This window comes from Anomaloglossus baeobatrachus, chromosome 12, assembly GCF_048569485.1.
Source record: "Anomaloglossus baeobatrachus isolate aAnoBae1 chromosome 12, aAnoBae1.hap1, whole genome shotgun sequence".
Lineage (NCBI taxonomy): Eukaryota > Metazoa > Chordata > Amphibia > Anura > Aromobatidae > Anomaloglossus > Anomaloglossus baeobatrachus.
The window spans coordinates 101,565,589-101,585,874 of NC_134364.1; the positions used below are offsets into that span (position 1 = coordinate 101,565,589).

Below are 20,286 nucleotides of genomic sequence, written 5' to 3' on the forward strand. Positions count from 1 at the left end.
TATTAGTCTCCTTTGATCACATGTTGTGGGGGAGCCAATCACATTCACTCCTCTCCTCTATACAGTGTCTTGCGAAAGTATTCAGCCCCTTTGAATTTTTCAACCTTTTCCCCCATTTCAGGCTTCAAACATAAAGATAATATGTTAATGTTCTGGTGAAGAATCAACAACAAGTGGGACACAATTGTGAAGGTGAACGAAATTTATTGCTTATTTTAAACTTTTCTAAAAAATAAATAACTGAAAATTGGGGCGTGCAATATTATTCATCCCCATTAACACTAGAAGTCCCAGAGAAGGGTCATTTAACATTTCTACCATTGGAACCCTATGGAGCTTGAAATTTCTGGGACTTCTAATGTTAAGTGAATACTTTGTAGTGCCACGTTTTGCTGCGATTACAGCTGCAGTTGCTTGGGGTATGTGTCTATCAGTTTTGCACATCGAGAGACTGACATTCTCGCCCATTCTTCCTTTGTAAACAGCTGGAGCTGAGTGAGGTTGGATGGAGGCATTTGTGAACAGCAGTTTTCAGCTCTTTCCACAGATTCTCGATTGGGTTCAGGTCTGGACTGTGACTTGGCCATTCTAACACCTGGATACGGTTATTTGTGAACCATTCCATTGTAGATTTTGCTTTATGTTTGGGATCATTGTCTTTTTGGAAGACAAATCTCCGTCCCAGTCTCAGGTCTTTTGCAGACTCCAACAGGTTTTCTTCAACAATGGTCCTGTATTTGGCCCCATCCATCTTCCTATCAATTTTAACCATCTTCCCTGTCCCTGCTGAAGAAAAGCAGGCCCAAACCATGATGCTGCCACCACCATGTTTGACAGTGGGGATGGTGTGTTCGGGGTGATTAGCTGTGTTGCTTTCACGCCAAACATATCGTTTGGCATTGTGCCCAAAAAGTTTGATTTTGATTTCATCTGACCAGAGCACCTTCTTCCACATTTTTGGTGTCTCCACGTGGCTTCTTGCAAACTTTAAACAACACTTTTTATGGATATCTTTGAGAAATGGCTTTCTTCTTGCCACTCTTCCATAAAGGCCAGATTTGTGCAGTGTACGACTGATTGTTGTCCTATGGACAGACTCTCCCACCTCAGCTGTAGATCTCTGCAGATCATCCAGAGTGATCATGAGCCTCTTGGCTGCATCTCTGATCAGTCTTCTCCTTGTGTGAGATGACAGTTTGGATGGACGGCCGGGTCTTGGTAGATTTGCAGTGGTATGATCCTCCTTCCATTTCAATATGATCGCTTGCACAGTACTCCTTGGGATGTTTAAAGTTGTGGAAATATTTTTGTAACCAAATCCGGCTTTAAACGTCTCCACAACAGTATCACGGACCTGCCTGTTGTGTTCCTTGGTCTTCATGATGCTCTCTGCGCTTTACACAGAACACTGAGATTATCACAGAGCAGGTGCATTTATACGGAGACTTGATTACACACAGGGGCTTATATTTATCATCATCAGTCATTTAGGACAACATTGGATCATTCAGAGATCCTCAATGAACTTCTGTAGTGAGTTTGCTGCACTGAAAGTAAAGGGGATGAATAATATTGCACGCCCCAATTTTCAGTTATTTTTTTTTTTTTTAAGTTTAAAATAAGCAATAATTTCATTCCACTTCACAATTGTGTCACTTGTTGCTGATTCTTCACCAGAACATTAACATTTTTATCTTTAAGTTTGAAGCCTGAAATGTGGGAAAAGGTTGAAAAATTCAAAGGAGCCGAATACTTTCACAAGGCACTGTCTTACTGACTGGACACTTCCGTTAATACTAGCTATAGCTTCTCTATACTGGTCTGGTGTTGTGATCCAGACTTACTGGTGGTTGTAGTACTTCATTGCTGTGAGTGGTTGTGGGGTTAACCCTTGTTGTCCTTTTGTTGCTGCCTTACTTCTCTTGCTTTTATCATTAGTTTCTTACTGTTTGTTCCTATTAGTTTGCAATGTGACTGATTTTTTTCTGCTCTGTCTGTGTAGCCATTTCACTCTACCCCTTCCTTCCATGGGATGGGGGGACATTTTAGTTCTGGTCAGGAGAATAGTAATGCACAGGACTCTGGCATCTCCACCATCAGAGGTAATCTGGTGGTTAGGGATGGTCTAGGATCCCGTAGCATGAAGAATAGTAGAGTAGCCCCCTGTTCCTCGCTATCCTATGGTCACATCATGACAATCACTTCCTTATTCTGTGCGGTAATCAGAGAAGAGAAATGTTTTTCACTTCACAGGTGTGCCCTGTCAGGTGTAATAAGTGGGATTTCCTGCCTTATAAATGGGGTTGGGACCATCAGTTGTGTTGTGCAGAAGTCTGGTGGATACACAGCTGATAGTCCTACTGAATAGACTGTTAGAATTTGTATTAGGCCTCTTTCACACGTCCGTGCCTCCGGTACGTTTGGTCATTTTCAAACGTACCGGAGACATGTAAACACGTAGACCTATGTTTTCCAATGTAGTTGGATGCACGTATGTATTTACGCACGGACCGTGTGTCCATTCCGTACATACGTGTATTCGTGTGCTCAGTACGCCGACATGTCTGTTTTCTCTCTGGCATCATGGGTGTCACACGTAACGCAAATGGGTCACACGTAACGCAAACGGACCACACAGATGTGTTCCATGTGACACGCACCGGAGAAATCACATGTGTCTGCGAGAAAAAAAACAAAACATTACTCACCTTCTCAAGCCCTGCTGTCTCTGCCGTTGCTGTCACTTGCTTCCGACTGCCGCTCATTATGCTCATTGCATATTCACTTCACTGCGGCCGGAAGCAGCAGCAGGGAGTCTGCAGGACCGGAGACCATAGATCAGCACCACGGACAGTGACGCCAGGGACAGGTGAGTAGAAACCTCCCGTTTTACGTGTGTTATCACGGATAACACACGGAGAACACACGTAGGCCATAAACACGACTCACGGAGGGCAAAACGCACCTCTGACACGTCCGTGAAAAACGTGCGTAGTTTTTCACGAACGTGTGAAAGAAGCCTTATGGCAAGCAAAAAGCAGCTCAGTAAAGAAAAACGAGTGGCCATCATTACTTTAAGAAATGAAGGTCAGCTAGTCCGAAAAATTGGGAAAACTTTGAAAGTGTCCCCAAGTGCAGTGGCAAAAACCATCAAATGTTACAAAGAAACTGGCTCACATGAGGACCGCCCCAGGAAAGGAAGACCAAGAGTCACCTCTGCTGCAGAGGATAAGTTTATCCGAGTCACCAGCCTCAGAAATCGCAGGTTAACACCAGCTCAGATGAGAGACCAGGTCAATGCCACACAGAGTTCTAGCAGCAGACACATCTCTAGAACAACTGTTAAGAGGAGACTTTGTGCAGCAGCCTTCATGGTAAAATAGCTGCTAGGAAACCACTGCTAAGGACAGGCAACAAGCAGAAGAGACTAGTTTGGGCTAAAGAACACAAGGAATGGACATTAGACCAGTGGAAATCTGTGCTTTGGTCTGATGAGTCCAAATTTGAGATCTTTGGATCCAACCACCGTGTCTTTGTTGTTCCCACCGTGAAGCATGGAGGAGGAGGTGTGATGGTGTGGGGGTGTTTTTCTAGTGACACTGTTGGGGATTTATTCAAAATTGAAGGCATATTGAACCAGCATGGCTACCACAGCATCTTGCAGCGGCGTGCTATTCCATCCGGTTTGCGTTTAGTTCGACCATCATTTATTTTTCAACAGGACAATGACCCCAAACACACCTCCAGGCTGTGTAAGGGCTATATGACTAAGAAGGAGAGTGATGGGGTGCTATGCCAGATGACCTTGTCTCCACAGTCACCAGACCTGAACCTAATCGAGATGGTTTGGGGTGAGCTGGACCGCAGAGTGAAGGCAAAAGGGCCAACAAGTGCTAAGCATATCTGGGAACTCCTTCAAGACTGTTGGAAAACCATTTCCGGTGACTACCTCTTGAAGCTCATCAAGATAATGCCAAGAGTGTGCAAAGTAGTAATCACAGCAAAAGGTGGCTACTTTGAAGAACTTAGAATATAAGACATATTTTCAGTTGTTTCAAACTTTTTTGTTAAGTATTTCATTCCAAGTGTTTTAATTCATAGTTTTGATTCCTTCAATGTGAATCTACAATTTTCAGAGTCATGCAAAGAAACAAAACTCTTTGAATGAGAAGGTGTGTCCAAACTTTTGGTCTGTACTGTATGCTGGCTAGATCCTTTCACCTATGCCAGCTATAGTTTATCTTAGCTGGTCTGGTGAGGTGCTGTGATCCAGCCTATCTGGTGGTTGTTATACTTGTTACTGAGCGCAGTTGTAGAGTTAACCCTTGTTGCTTTTTTGTTGTTACCTTTCTGCTCTTATTTTACTCCTGAGTCTTTCATTGTCTATTCTTGTGTGTATGCATTGTGTCAAAGTTTTGTATTCCCTTGTCTGTATTTATTTGTTTTCCATTACAATCCTGCCCCCGTCTTTACCTGGAGGGAGGGGGATATCAGAGTAGTACTGGTCAGGAGCATAGCCTAGCATGGGACTCAGGCATCTCAACCGTCAGGAGTAACCCTGTGGTTAGGGATAACCTATCTGTTACGTCACCGCTGGAGTCTGCTCCAGCGACTTCTGCTCCGATCACCAGGTGTGTTCCTGCCGTGGATGGTGCTGGTGATGGGAGAGGAGTCGATGTCAGCGGCACCGGTGGGCGCAGGCTCCGATCATCCACTGGGCTGGGTTATCTTGGGATCTGCAGTATCGCTGGCTGACTGTGGGTGGCGTGTGTCTCCCAGCTGAAGTTGCCAGCGTTCAGCTACAGCCAATGGGAAGACACCACACCCTTCTTAGTTCCCCTCCTGTCTGCTGACCTCTGCCAGAGAGTTCTGATTTCCTGGCTCCTGATCTGCCCTATTCTGTTTGGTGATTCCTGTGTGCTGACTTCTGCGTGTTTTCTGACTACCCTTCTGCCTGCTGTTTTTGTACCTCGCTGCCCGATCCGGATTTGACCTCTGCTCCGTTTGCTGATTACCTCCTTGTCTGCTGATTCTGTCCCTGTTCTGCTATTCCTGATTTGACCCTGCCTGACTACTACTCTCATCGGACTGCAGCCTTCCACAGGTAGTGATCACCCGGGCCCTGTGTAATTCCAAATCCCTGTATAGGTCTTAAAGGGTTTCAGGGTTCTGGGGGTCTTGCTTGGTGAGTGGCTTCCCTCTAGCCTGTCCATTACATCCCCCCTGCGTCTGGTGATCCAGGCAGGCGTTACACTATCATCCCATAGTGTGAGGGACAGCATACAAGTCCCTGGCCCCAATATCCTAACAGTAACCTCATGACAGTTGGATCCCCACCAAGCTGATACATCATCCAACATAGCCCCAATGGTCCCTGTGCACCTGAACCAGTTACACCGATGGTATGGCTCTCCTGGGTAGTATTGTTTCTGTAGAAACAAGAAAACTACAAATGCCAGCATGCTTGGAAACAAAAGGATATTCAAAATAAGGGAAATAAAAAGTTTCAGTAAGAGAACTTTCATCACCTGGATCTGTGCGTGGGAATACTGTGTAATTGGCTGTACACTAAAGTCGTCCTCCTTGCATATATGCCTGAGCTATACATCTTATTATAGTGACCTGACGGCTTTCTAGGACGTTTGCCAGATATTTTGAAAGTGACATTACTTCTGATTTAATGTATATTAGATTTTCAGGATTACAGATAGAGGGCAGGATGTCTGCCATCGCCAGTGCAGGAACATTAACTTAGCAAGTATATAGTTTCTTAAAGGGATTATTTAGTCTTTTAAAATTAATGGTCTATCCATAGGCTAGGCTATAAAAATTAAATTGATGGGGTCTGACTCTTGGCATCCTCCAGCGAGCGGTGCAAAGTTCCTTGTTCCATTCACTTTGAATAAATATTTTTTTTTTCCTGGTGTAAATACTGCTGTCCTTGTGACTCTGGCACTATTTATGTGTTAGAAAATCCCTTTAAAGGAGACCTGTCATTTGACATAAATTTGTTATTGTTTTACCCAGTGTAAATGCCGCCATTCTCCTGAATCCAACATTGCTTTTCTTTTGTTCCTACGCCTCTCCGTTCCTGAGATATGGCCTCTTTTTTCCTGTATGTAAATCTAGTCTTATCAGTGCACTGGGCGTGGACCCCAAGACGACGCCCACAGACAACAGATGAAAACCACGCCCACTTATATATATATATATATATATATATATATGGAAGAAAAGGCCATATCTCAGGAACGGAGAGGCACAGAAAGAAAAGAAAAACAACGCCGGATTCAGGAGAACAGCGGCATTTACGCTACGTAAAAAAAAACCCCATATTTATGGCAAATGACAGCTCACATTTAAATCCTTAAAGAGCAAAAATATGAAACACCAGAACTGCTGTTTGTTTGTTTTTTCCCAGTCGCCTAAAAAAAATGACAAAAAAAGGCAATCAAAACATCTTATATACCCCAACTTCAACTTTCTATACAGAAAAAAAGCCTACAAATAGGTAAATTGACAGAAAAAAAAATCACGGGTCTCAGAAAATGTTGCAAATTTCTAAACAAAAAATTCAAAATCTACATTGACAAGTTTGGTATTGCTGGAATCATTCTGACCTGTGGAATCATGTAAAATTAGCTTCCCTGCACCGCGGAATAAGAGAAGCTCCCCTTCTCATCGGGACAGACCCTGACACCGTATCTCCTCTATCTGTAGTAATTACCTTTAATTAGCAAATGAAAGTGTCACTGTATCCTAGTATAAAGCTGGACTTAAGCCAACCACACACATTCAATAGTCTGACCATTCCCTGTCCCTATGACTGTCCCTCATCCACAAGTCTGCATGTCCATTGCAAAAGAAAAAGAGGATAATCAGCTGCCAAACATCTTCCAACTTCTGCCACCAAGTACCCCTGCTGTGGCAAACTAATGCACTTCTGTGATGTCACAGGTGGCGTCTCAGGTGGCAAGATGGTGCCTGAGTATTCAGGTAGCTGGAGCTTTCGCCACTAGTGTGAGCTTCTTGCAACATTGTTTAGCCAGCATCTATCTATTGGACCATATTGCAAACTTAGCTCTGCTACACCTGTTCCCATCACTAGGTTAATTCTCCTATATAGTAGTGCCAATTCTCTTATTGAATTAAATGGCAAACACAACTGTGCTATACTCATTGGGTTAACTTAGCTATATCGATGTGCTAGCTATGTTATTGAATGCCATTACAAACCTAGCTCTGTGCTATACTCATTGGGTTATAGTGAGTTGAAAATTCGGTCTGGTTGAGCGCTAGTGAATGGGCTGCCAGTCTTATAAATGATTTGTTTTATTATTAATATTAATAAAAAGGATAAACTCCTGTTTTATACCAACAGCCCCCACTCCGGAGGGATTATCTATCCACCCACCACCGGGGTTGTGTGGGGGCGCACAACCTCCCCAGGTGAGCAAATACAATTTTTATTATTAATCCCAGCTCACGGGTGCTTCTCATATGCGCTACCTTTTTCCTATTTCAGTGATACTCATTGGGTTAACTTAGCTCAATCGATGTGCTAGCTATCTTATTGAATGCCATTACAAACCTAGCTCTGCTACACCTGTTTTTCATCACTGGATTAACTCTGCTATGTCTCTGTGCCAGATCTCCCATTGAACTCCATTGCAAACGTAGCTCTGTGCTATACTTATTGGATTAACTTACCTATATCCCTGTGACAGCTCTCTTATTGAATGCCATTACAAACCTAGCACTGCTACACTTGTTTTTCATCAGTGGTTTAACTTTGCTATGTCTCTGTGCCAGATCTCCTATTGAACTCCATTGCAAACCTAGCTCTGTTACACCTGTTTCTGATCACTAGTTTAACTGTCCCATTCCTATATCACAGTGCCAATTCTCTTATTGAACTCAATAGCAAACACAGCTGCGCTATACTCGTTGGATTAACTTTGCTATATCGCTGTGCTACCTCTCTTATTGAATGCTATTGCAAACCTAGCTCTGCTACAACTGATTTCCATCACTGTTATGTCGCTTCACCAGTTTGGCTATTGCACTCCACTGCAAACCTAGCCCTGCTACACCCGTTTCTCATCACTGGGTTAACGCTGCTATATATTTTTGCCAGCTCTCTATTAAACTCCATTGCAAACACAGCGTTACTATATCTGTTCCTAGTTATTGGGTTAAGTCTCCTATATTGCTATGCCAGCTCTTTTATTGAATGCCATTGCAAACCTAGCTCTGCTACACCTGTTTTTCATCACTGGTTTAACTCTGCTATGTCTCTGTGCCAGATTTCCTATTGAACTCCATTGCAAACCTAGCCCTTTGTTAACACTTCTATATATTATGCCATCCCTCTTATTAAACTCCATTGCAAACACAGCACTGCTATATCTGTTCCTAGTAATTGAGTTATCTCTTCTATATCGCTGTGTCACCTCTCTTATTGAACTCTGTTGCAAACACAGCTCTTCTACACCTAATCCAAATTTTATGGGTTACCGCTGCTACATCATTGTGCCAGCGCTGCTACAATGACCTTTCCATGCAGCTCAGCTCTGCTAGTCCGACTCCTCATCGTTGAGTGAGCTGTGTATAGTATTTTGCTGTTCCAGCTCTAATACTTTGACCATCTCAGCTCTGCTACCCTAGTTCCTCAATCTTGTGCAGTTTTGGTATTTTAGTGTCCATACAAATCCAGTCTATCAAAGAATAACATTAGTTAAATGCCAAGAAAAGAATCTAAACCCCAGAATTACTGTTTTCCGGTTACAACCACCCCCCTAGAAATTGCAATAAAAAATGATTAAAACGTCAAAACGGAAAATTAGGTAAATTGAACATATCGCTTCCATGTTTCCACATCATCACTTTGTATCATGCAGTGTCTGTCCCTTTAAGAGCTAGCACCCCCTGAAGATGTTTAGTGTTTCGCCCACACACATCGGATTGACAGCATGTTCTCCTGTCAGAAAATAGGAATCGTATAAAATATATACAGTCATATGAAAAAGTTTGGGCACTCCTATTAATTTTAACCTTTTTTCTTTATAACAATTTGGGTTTTTGCTATTTCAGTTTCATATATCTAATAACTGATGGACTGAGTAATATTTCTGGATTGAAATGAGGTTTATTGTACTAACAGACAATGTGCAATCCGCATTTAAACAAAATTTGACAGGTGCATAAGTATGGGCACCTCAACATAAAAGTGACATTAATATTTTGTAGATCCTCCTTTTGCAAAAATCACAGCCTCTAGTCGCTTCCTGTAGCTTTTAATGAGTTCATGGATCCTGGATGAAGGTAGATTTGACCATTCATGTTTACAAAACAATTCCAGTTCAGGTAAGTTTGACGGTCGCCGAGCATGGACAGCCGCTTCACATCATCCCACAGATGTTCAATGATATTCAGGTCTGGGGACTGGGATGGCCATTCCAGAACATTGTAACTGTTCCTCTGCATGAATGCCTGAGTAGATTTGGAGCGGTGTTTTGGATCATTGTCTTGCTGAAATATCCATCCCCTGCGTAACTTCAACTTCGTCACTGATTCTTGCACATTATTGTCAAGAATCTGCTGATACTGAGTTGAATCTATGCAACCCTCAACTTTAACAAGATTCCCGGTGCCGGCATTGGCCACACAGCCCCAAAGCATGATGGAACCTCTACCAAATTTTACTGTGGGTAGCAAGTGCTTTTCTTGGAATGCCATGTTTTTTTGCCTCCATGCATAACGCCTTTTTGTATGACCAAACAACTCAATCTTTGTTTCATCAGTCCACAGGACCTTCTTCCAAAATGTAACTGGCTTGTCCAAATGTGCTTTTGCCTACCTCAGGCGACTCTGTTTGTGGCGTGCTTGCAGAAACGGCTTCTTTCGCATCATTCTCCCATACAGCTTTTCCTTGTGCAACGTGCGCTGTATTGTTGACCGATGCACAGTGACACCATCTGCAGCAAGATGAACCTGCAGGTCTTTGGAGGTGGTCTGTGGATTGTCCTTGACTGTTCTCCCCATTCTTCTTCTCTGTCTTTCTGATATTTTTCTTGGCCTGCCACTTCTGGGCTTAACAAGAACTGTACCTGTGTTCTTCCATTTCCTTACTATGTTCCTCACAGTGGAAACTGACAGTTTAAATCTCTGAGACAACTTTTTGTACCTTCCCCTGAACAACTATGTTGAATAATCTTTGTTTTCAGATCATTTGAGAGTTGTTTTGAGGAGCCCATGATGCCACTCTTCATAGGAGATTCAAATAGGAGAACAACTTGTAAGTGGCCACCTTAAATACCTTTTCTCATGATTGGATACACCTGCCTATGAAGTTCAAAGCTCAATGAGGTTACAAAACCAATTTAGTGCTTTAGTAAAGGGGGCTTTACACGCTGCGACATCGCTAATGCGGAGTCGTTGGGGTCACGGAATTTGTGACGCACATCCGGCCGCATTAGCAATGTTGCTGCGTGTGACACCGATGAGCGATTTTGCATCGTTGCAAAAACGTGCAAAATCGCTCATCGGTGACATGGGGGTCCATTCTCGATTATCGTTACTGCAGCAGTAACGATGTAGTTCGTCGCTCCTGCGGCAGCACACATCGCTATGTGTGACGCCGCAGGAACGAGGAACCTCTCCTTACCTGCCTCCCAGCCGCTATGAGGAAGGAAGGAGGTGGGCGGGATGTTCCGGCCACTCATCTCCGCCTCTCCGCTGCTATTGGGCGGCGGTTCAGTGACGCTTCAGTGACGTCGATGTGACGCCGCACGGACCGCCCCCTTAGAAAGGAGGCGGTTCGCCGGTCACAGCGACGTCGCCGGGCAGGTAAGTATGTGTGACGGGTCTGCGCGATGTTGTGCGGCACGGGCAGCGATTTGCCCGTGTCGCACAACAGATGGGGGCGGGTACCCACGCTAGCGATATCGGGACCGATATCGCAGCGTGTAAAGTAGCCTTAAGTCAGTAAAAAGTAGTTAGGAGTGTTCAAATCAAGAAATTGATAAGGGTGCCCATACTTTTGCACCGGTCAAATTTTGTTTAAATGCGGATTGTACATTTTCTGTTAGTTCAATAAACCTCATTTCAATCCAGAAATATTACTCAGTCCATCAGTTATTAGATATATGAAACTGAAATAGCAAAAACCCAAATTGTTATAAAGAAAAAAGGTTAACATTAATAGGGGTGCCCAAACTTTTTCATATGACTGTATCACCAAATGACCTGTGTGACCTCTACTTAGGGAGAGTGTTGGTACTCCCAAGGATTTATTCTATTCCACCCTGCAGTATGCATGCTCTATTCTCTGCAGCGTGCTGCCATATTGCCCTGATGTGACATCTATGGCTTGTTCAGGGGTGTAGCTAAAAAGGTGTAGTGATAGAGTGTAGTGTAGACCAAACTGAACACAAAAGTTGAGGGTCCTTTTACAGAGATTGCATCGGGAATCAAGAGCTTTACATCCCATCACTGTGTGTATTATCCCTGTACTGTGACATCACTGTGTGTATTACCCCTGTACTGTGACATCACTGCATGTATTATCCCTGTACTGTGACATCACTGTGTGTATTATCCCTGTACTGTGACATCACTGTGTGTATTATCCCTGTACTGTGACATCACTGCATGTATTATCCCTGTACTGTGACATCACTGTGTGTATTACCCCTGTACTGTGACATCACTGTGTGTATTATCCCTGTACTGTGACATCACTGTGTGCATTATACCTGTACTGTGACATCACTGTGTGTATTATCCCTGTACTGTGACATCACTGTGTGTATTATCCCTGTACTGTGACATCACTGTGTGTATTATCCCTGTACTGTGACATCACTGTGTGCGTTATCCCTGTACTGTGACATCACTGTGTGTATTATCCCTGTACTGTGACATCACTGTGTGCTTTATCCCTGTACTGTGACATCACTGTGTGTATTATCCCTGTACTGTGACATCACTGTGTGTATTATCCCTGTACTGTGACATCACTGTATTACCCCTGTACTGTGACATCACTGTGTGTATTACCCCTGTACTGTGACATCACTGTGTGTATTATCCCTGCACTGTGACATCACTGTGTGTATTATCCCTGTACTGTGACATCACTGTGTGTATTATCCCTGTACTGTGACATCACTGTGTGTATTATCCCTGTACTGTGACATCACTGTGTGTATTATCCCTGTACTGTGACATCACTGTGTGTATTATCCCTGTACTGTGATATCACTGTGTGTATTATCCCTGTACTGTGACATCACTGTGTGTATTATCCCTGTACTGTGACATCACTGTGTGTATTATCCCTGTACTGTGACATCACTGTGTGTATTATCCCTGTACTGTGACATCACTGTGTGTATTATCCCTGTACTGTGACATCACTGTGTGTATTATCCCTGTACTGTGACATTACTGTGTGTATTATCCCTGTACTGTGACATCACTGTGTGTATTATCCCTGTACTGTGATATCACTGTGTGTATTATCCCTGTACTGTGACATCACTGTGTGTATTATCCCTGTACTGTGACATCACTGTGTGTATTATCCCTGTACTGTGACATCACTGTGTGCATTATCCCTGTACTGTGACATCACTGTGTGCATTATCCCTGTACTGTGATATCACTGTGTGTATTATCCCTGTACTGTGACATCACTGTGTGTATTATCCCTGTACTGTGACATCACTGTGTGTATTATCCCTGTACTGTGACATCACTGTGTGTATTATCCCTGTACTGTGACATCACTGTGTGTATTATCCCTGTACTGTGACATCACTGTGTGTATTATCCCTGTACTGTGACATCACTGTGTGTATTATCCCTGTACTGTGCCATCTCTGTGTGTATTACCCCTGTACTGTGACATCACTGTGTGTATTATCCCTGTACTGTGACATCACTGTGTGTATTATCCCTGTACTGTGACATCACTGTATTACCCCTGTACTGTGACATCACTGTGTGTATTACCCCTGTACTGTGACATCACTGTGTGTATTATCCCTGTACTGTGACATCGCTGTGTGTATTATCCCTGTACTGTGACATCACTGTGTGTATTATCCCTGTACTGTGACATCGCTGTGTGTATTATACCTCTACTGTGACATCACTGTGTGTATTACCCCTGTACTGTGACATCACTGTGTTTATTATCCCTGTACTGTGACATTACTGTGTGTATTATCCCTGTACTGTGACATGACTGTGTGTATTACCCCTGTGCTGTGACATCACTGTGTGCATTATCCCTGTACTGTGACATCACTGTGTGCATTATCCCTGTGCTGTGACATCACTGTGTGTATTACCCCTATACTGTGACATCACTGTGTGCATTATCCCTGTACTGTGACATCACTATGTGTATTACCCCTATACTGTGACATCACTGTGTGTATTATCCCTGTACTGTGACATCACTGTGTGCATTATACCTGTACTGTGACATCACTGTGTGTATTATCCCTGTACTGTGACATCACTGTGTGTATTATCCCTGTACTGTGACCTCACTGTGTGTATTATCCCTATACTGTGACATCACTGTGTGTATTATCCCTGTACTATGACATCACTGTGTGTATTACCCCTGTACTGTGACATCGCTGTGTGTATTATCCCTGTACTGTGACATCACTGTGTGTATTACCCCTGTACTGTGACATCACTGTGTGTATTATCCCTGTATTGTGACATCACTTTGTGTATTATCCCTATACTGTGACATCACTGTGCATATTATCCCTATACTGTGACATCACTGTGTGTATTATCCCCTGTACTGTGACATTACTGTGTGTATTATCCCTGTACTGTGACATGACTGTGTGCATTATCCCTGTGCTGTGACATTACTGTGTGTATTATCCCTGTACTGTGACATGACTGTGTGTATTATCCCTGTACTGTGACATCACTGTGTGTATTATCCCCTGTACTGTGACATTACTGTGTGTATTATCCCTGTACTGTGACATGACTGTGTGCATTATCCCTGTGCTGTGACATCACTGTGTGTATTATCCCTGTACTGTGACATCACTGTGTGTATTATCCCTATACTGTGACATCACTGTGTGTATTATCCCTGTACTATGACATCACTGTGTGTATTACCCCTGTACTGTGACATCACTGTGTGCATTATCCCTGTGCTGTGACATCACTGTGTGCATTATCTCTGTGCTGTGACATGACTGTGTGCATTATCCCTGTGCTGTGACATCACTGTGTGCGTTATCCCTGTACTGTGACATCACTGTGTGTATTATCCCTGTACTGTGACATCACTGTGTGCATTATACCTGTACTGTTACATCACTGTGTGTATTATCCCTGTACTGTGACATCACTGTGTGTATTATCCCTGTACTGTGACATCACTGTGTGCATTATACCTGTGCTGTGACATCACTGTGTGTATTATCCCTGTACTGTGCCATCACTGTGTGTATTACCCCTGTACTGTGACATCACTGTGTGTATTACCCCTGTACTGTGACATCACTGTGTGTATTATCCCTGTACTGTGACATCACTGTGTGTATTATCCCTGTACTGTGACATCACTGTGTGCATTATCTCTGTACTGTGACATCACTGTGTGCATTATCTCTGTACTGTGACATCACTGTGTGCATTATCTCTGTACTGTGACATCACTGTGTGTATTACCCCTGTACTGTGACATCACTGTGTGTATTATCCCTGTGCTGTGACATCACTGTGGGTATTATCCCTATACTGTGACATCACTGTGCGTATTATCCCTATACTGTGACATCACTGTGTGTATTATCCCTGTACTATGACATCACTGTGTGTATTACCCCTGTACTGTGACATCGCTGTGTGTATTATCCCTGTACTGTGACATCACTGTGTGTATTACCCCTGTATTGTGACATCACTGTGTGTATTACCCCTGTACTGTGACATCGCTGTGTGTATTATCCCTGTACTGTGACATCACTGTGTGTATTATCCCTGTATTGTGACATCACTTTGTGTATTATCCCTATACTGTGACATCACTGTGCATATTATCCCTATACTGTGACATCACTGTGTGTATTATGCCTGTACTGTGACATCACTGTGTGTATTATCCTGTACTGTGACATCACTGTGTGTATTATCCCCTGTACTGTGATATTACTGTGTGTATTATCCCTGTACTGTGACATCACTGTGTGTATTATCCCTGTACTGTGACATCACTGTGTGTATTATCCCTGTACTGTGACATCACTGTGTGTATTATCCCTGTGCTGTGACATCACTGTGTGCATTATCCCTGTACTGTGACATCACTGTGTGTATTACCCCTGTGCTGTGACATCACTGTGTGCATTATCCCTGTACTGTGACATCACTGTGTGCATTATCCCTGTGCTGTGACATCACTGTGTGTATTATCCCTGTACTGTGACATCACTGTGTTTATCCCTGTACTGTGACATCACTGTGTGTATTATCCCTGTACTGTGACATCACTGTGTGTATTATCCCTGTACTGTGACCTCACTATGTGTATTATCCCTATACTGTGACATCACTGTGTGTATTATCCTGTACTGTGACATCACTGTGTGTATTATCCCCTGTACTGTGACATTACTGTGTGTATTATCCCTGTACTGTGACATGACTGTGTGTATTACCCCTGTGCTGTGACATCACTGTGTGCATTATCCCTGTACTGTGACATCACTGTGTGCATTATCCCTGTGCTGTGACATCACTGTGTGTATTATCCCTGTACTGTGACATCACTGTGTTTATCCCTGTACTGTGACATCACTGTGTGTATTATCCCTGTACTGTGACATCACTGTGTGTATTATCCCTGTACTGTGACCTCACTGTGTGTATTATCCCTATACTGTGACATCACTGTGTGTATTATCCCTGTACTATGACATCACTGTGTGTATTACCCCTGTACTGTGACATCGCTGTGTGTATTATCTCTGTACTGTGACATCACTGTGTGCATTATCCCTGTGCTGTGACATCACTGTGTGCATTATCTCTGTGCTGTGACATCACTGTGTGCATTATCCCTGTGCTGTGACATCACTGTGTGCGTTATCCCTGTACTGTGACATCACTGTGTGTATTATCCCTGTACTGTGACATCACTGTGTACATTATACCTGTACTGTGACATCACTGTGTGTATTATCCCTGTACTGTGACATCACTGTGTGTATTATCCCTGTACTGTGACATCACTGTGTGCATTATACCTGTACTGTGACATCACTGTGTGTATTATCCCTGTACTGTGACATCACTGTGTGCATTATACCTGTACTGTGACATCACTGTGTGTATTACCCCTGTACTGTGACATCACTGTGTGTATTATCCCTGTACTGTGACATCACTGTGTGCATTATCTCTGTACTGTGACATCACTGTGTGCATTATCTCTGTACTGTGACATCACTGTGTGTATTACCCCTGTACTGTGACATCACTGTGTGTATTATCCCTGTGCTGTGACATCACTGTGTGTATTATCCCTATACTGTGACATCACTGTGCGTATTATCCCTATACTGTGACATCACTGTGTGTATTATCCCTGTACTATGACATCACTGTGTGTATTACCCCTGTACTGTGACATCGCTGTGTGTATTATCCCTGTACTGTGACATCACTGTGTGTATTACCCCTGTATTGTGACATCACTGTGTGTATTACCCCTGTACTGTGACATCGCTGTGTGTATTATCCCTGTACTGTGACATCACTGTGTGTATTATCCCTGTATTGTGACATCACTTTGTGTATTATCCCTATACTGTGACATCACTGTGCATATTATCCCTATACTGTGACATCACTGTGTGTATTATGCCTGTACTGTGACATCACTGTGTGTATTATCCTGTACTGTGACATCACTGTGTGTATTATCCCCTGTACTGTGACATTACTGTGTGTATTATCCCTGTACTGTGACATCACTGTGTGTATTACCCCTGTGCTGTGACATCACTGTGTGCATTATCCCTGTACTGTGACATCACTGTGTGCATTATCCCTGTGCTGTGACATCACTGTGTGTATTATCCCTGTACTGTGACATCACTGTGTGTATTATCCCTGTACTGTGACCTCACTATGTGTATTATCCCTATACTGTGACATCACTGTGTGTATTATCCCTGTACTATGACATCACTGTGTGTATTACCCCTGTACTGTGACATCGCTGTGTGTATTATCTCTGTACTGTGACATCACTGTGTGCATTATCCCTGTGCTGTGACATCACTGTGTGTATTATCCCTGTACTGTGACATCACTGTGTGCATTATACCTGTACTGTGACATCACTGTGTGTATTATCCCTGTACTGTGACATCACTGTGTGTATTATCCCTGTACTGTGACATCACTGTGTGTATTATCCCTGTACTGTGGCATCACTGTGTGTATTATCCCTGTACTGTGACATCACTGTGTGTATTATCCCTGTACTGTGACATCACTGTGTGTATTATCCCTGTACTGTGACATCACTGTGTGTATTATCCCTGTACTGTGACATCACTGTGTGTATTATCCCTGTACTGTGACATCACTGCGTGTATTATCCCTGTACTGTGACATCACTGTGTGCATTATACCTGTACTGTGACATCACTGTGTGTATTATCCCTGTACTGTGACATCACTGTGTGTATTATCCCTGTACTGTGACCTCACTGTGTGTATTATCCCTATACTGTGACATCACTGTGTGTATTATCCCTGTACTATGACATCACTGTGTGTATTACCCCTGTACTGTGACATCGCTGTGTGTATTATCCCTGTACTGTGACATCACTGTGTGTATTACCCCTGTACTGTGACATCACTGTGTGTATTATCCCTGTACTGTGACCTCACTGTGTGTATTATCCCTATACTGTGACATCACTGTGTGTATTATCCCTGTACTATGACATCACTGTGTGTATTACCCCTGTACTGTGACATCGCTGTGTGTATTATCTCTGTACTGTGACATCACTGTGTGCATTATCCCTGTGCTGTGACATCACTGTGTGCATTATCTCTGTGCTGTGACATCACTGTGTGCATTATCCCTGTGCTGTGACATCACTGTGTGCGTTATCCCTGTGCTGTGACATCACTGTGTGTATTATCCCTGTACTGTGACATCACTATGTGCATTATACCTGTACTGTGACATCACTGTGTGTATTATCCCTGTACTGTGACATCACTGTGTGTATTATCCCTGTACTGTGACATCACTGTGTGCATTATACCTGTACTGTGACATCACTGTGTGTATTATCCCTGTGCTGTGACATCACTGTGTGTATTATCCCTGTACTGTGCCATCACTGTGTGTATTACCCCTGTACTGTGACATCACTGTGTGTATTATCCCTGTACTGTGACATCACTGTGTGCATTATCTCTGTACTGTGACATCACTGTGTGCATTATCTCTGTACTGTGACATCACTGTGTGTATTACCCCTATACTGTGACATCACTGTGCGTATTATCCCTATACTGTGACATCACTGTGTGTATTATCCCTGTACTATGACATCACTGTGTGTATTACCCCTGTACTGTGACATCGCTGTGTGTATTATCCCTGTACTGTGACATCACTGTGTGTATTACCCCTGTATTGTGACATCACTGTGTGTATTACCCCTGTACTGTGACATCACTGTGTGTATTACCCCTGTACTGTGACATCACTGTGTGTATTACCCCTGTACTGTGACATCACTGTGTGTATTACCCCTGTACTGTGACATCACTGTGTGTATTACCCCTGTACTGTGACATCGCTGTGTGTATTATCCCTGTACTGTGACATCACTGTGTGTATTATCCCTGTATTGTGACATCACTTTGTGTATTATCCCTATACTGTGACATCACTGTGCATATTATCCCTATACTGTGACATCACTGTGTGTATTATGCCTGTACTGTGACATCACTGTGTGTATTATGCCTGTACTGTGACATCACTGTGTGTATTATCCTGTACTGTGACATCACTGTGTGTATTATCCCCTGTACTGTGACATTACTGTGTGTATTATCCCTGTACTGTGACATTACTGTGTGTATTATCCCCTGTACTGTGACATTACTGTGTGCATTATCCCTGTACTGTGACATCACTGTGTGTATTACCCCTGTGCTGTGACATCACTGTGTGCATTATCCCTGTACTGTGACATCACTGTGTGCATTATCCCTGTGCTGTGACATCACTGTGTGTATTATCCCTGTACTGTGACATCACTGTGTTTATCCCTGTACTGTGACATCACTGTGTGTATTATCCCTGTACTGTGACATCACTGTGTGTATTATCCCTGTACTGTGACATCACTGTGTGTATTATCCCTATACTGTGACATCACTGTGTGTATTATCCCTGTACTATGACATCACTGTGTGTATTACCCCTGTACTGTGACATCGCTGTGTGTATTATCTCTGTACTGTGACATCACTGTGTGCATTATCCCTGTGCTGTGACATCACTGTGTGTATTATCCCTGTACTGTGACATCACTGTGTGCATTATACCTGTACTGTGACATCACTGTGTGTATTATCCCTGTACTGTGACATCACTGTGTGTATTATCCCTGTACTGTGACATCACTGTGTGTATTATACCTGTACTGTGGCATCACTGTGTGTATTATCCCTATACTGTGACATCACTGTGTGTATTATCCCTGTACTGTGACATCACTGTGTGTATTATCCCTGTACTGTGACATCACTGTGTGTATTATCCCTGTACTGTGACATCACTGTGTGTATACTGTGACATCACTGTGTGTATTATCCCTGTGCTGTGACATCACTGTGTGTATTATCCCTGTACTGTGCCATCACTGTGTGTATTACCCCTGTACTGTGACATCACTGTGTGTATTATCCCTGTACTGTGACATCACTGTGTGCATTATCTCTGTACTGTGACATCACTGTGTGCATTATCTCTGTACTGTGACATCACTGTGTGTATTACCCCTGTACTGTAACATCACTGTGTGCATTATCCCTGTACTGTGACATCACTGTGTGTATTATCCCTGTACTGTGACATCACTGTGTGTATTATCCCTGTACTGTGACATCACTGTGTGTATTATCCCTGTACTGTGACATCACTGTGTGTATTACCCCTGTACTGTGACATCACTGTGTGTATTA

The 20,286-nt window shown here is 43.2% G+C and overlaps 1 protein-coding gene across 1 annotated transcript in view; it reads right to left on the reverse strand.

The window, feature by feature from the left end:
- CTXND2 (cortexin domain containing 2) overlaps nucleotides 1–20,286 on the reverse strand; it is a 41,375-nt gene that overhangs the window by 20,200 nt on the left and 889 nt on the right. The window lies entirely within an intron of this gene.